Consider the following 1,496-nt stretch of genomic DNA (forward strand, 5'->3'; position numbering starts at 1 on the left):
GTCTGCCCCTGTAACAGAGCAGCAGCCAGAACAGTAGCAAGGGAAAACTGTCCTACCACAAACTGGGCTGCCAGCAGCTCCAGCACTGCAAATTCCACCCCCACAAATTGAGCCAATAACTGCCCCGATTTTGCAGAACCCATCACATGAGGAAAGGGGTACAAAAAGAGATAGAGAAGAGTCCACTCCCCTTAGTGGATCCTCCCACCAGCCAGAAGCCAAAAGGCAAAGAGCAGACTCCCCAGAGGTAGAAGACATTACTGAAGATGTCTTGGACAGTGCAAGAAAAGACAGGGAGGGCAGTCAACATACAGGTACAAGCTCCTTTCAGCAGAAGCAAACTTTACAGCTCGGTTTGGAAGTGTCCTCCTCTTCCCAGCAGACCAAGAAGCCCAAGACCACCAAGGCTTCTTTCAAAGAAATAAAGTTACAAAAGGAAAAAATAAAGGCCTTAGAGAAAGAGTTGAATTTGGAGATTGCTATGGCCGACATAAAGAGAATCCTATGGGCCAAAATTGGCCAATCCATCAGACAGCAATGGAGGTCAATAAAAATAATGCATGAGCAGATGGATTTAATGGGCCAAACTCAAACAGAAATTCAGAAGGCCAAGACAGTGCTAGGGAACAGAGCAGAACAGGCAAATAGAATGATAGATTTCCTGAACAGGCACGAGAAGGAGGAATTGGCAGCCATAGGCATTCCCAACAGAACAGAGGCTGTCCTCTCTGCCAAGAAGGCACTAACTCTCAGGAACTATATACAAACAGTGGAGAGGAAGTACTCTGAGATGCAAGCAGATGTGGAGGAATACAAAGTTAACATGGGAGTGCTGCAAGCAAAAGGCCTACCCAGCTTACTTGGTGGTGCAGGAAAACTGATCTCTCCAGATCAAATGGCCAACAGGATGGCATCCACTATTGAAAATCAGATTATTGCATCAGGCAGTTCATCTAAACAAGCAGGGCCTCCCACATGATAGAGCTTATATGACAAACTTGCAGGCCTGTTCTTCATTGAGAACGAAGTAAATCACCTGTTTGAAACCCCTCCCAATCTTTATAGACATACAGAGGCCGAGGAAACATTGATAAAAATGCGCAGACATCAAATGCCTAAGGAGGATTGGTGGCAATTTATGCTTCCGATTTTGCCACGATAGCTTTAGTCATTCGGCCACCGCCAGCTCCAGGTCACTACAAAACAAATAACATGACAAGTGTCAATAGTTGAAATAGCTAAAAGTGACTCATCACTCAGACAACGACAGCTATCCAAGTTTCAGACAGCGCATCTCCAACCGAATCTAACAGCCATAAATTCCAAATATCTTCTGACTATTTTGACAGCTGAGGCATTAAGGAATTACTCCAGCATTCACTCCTTCAGCTACTGCATTCCAGAGATTAGCATATCATAAATGAGATATTAACTCATTCGCTGATTTTTTGATGTAAATTTTGTATATATACTCCCCTGAGTAACTCATAAGGGGT

The sequence above is a fragment of the Pinus tabuliformis genome, chromosome 9 (assembly GCF_031772625.1).
Source record: "Pinus tabuliformis cultivar Carrire ecotype Pingquan chromosome 9, CPIR1, whole genome shotgun sequence".
In the NCBI taxonomy this organism is placed as follows: Eukaryota; Viridiplantae; Streptophyta; class Pinopsida; order Pinales; family Pinaceae; genus Pinus; species Pinus tabuliformis.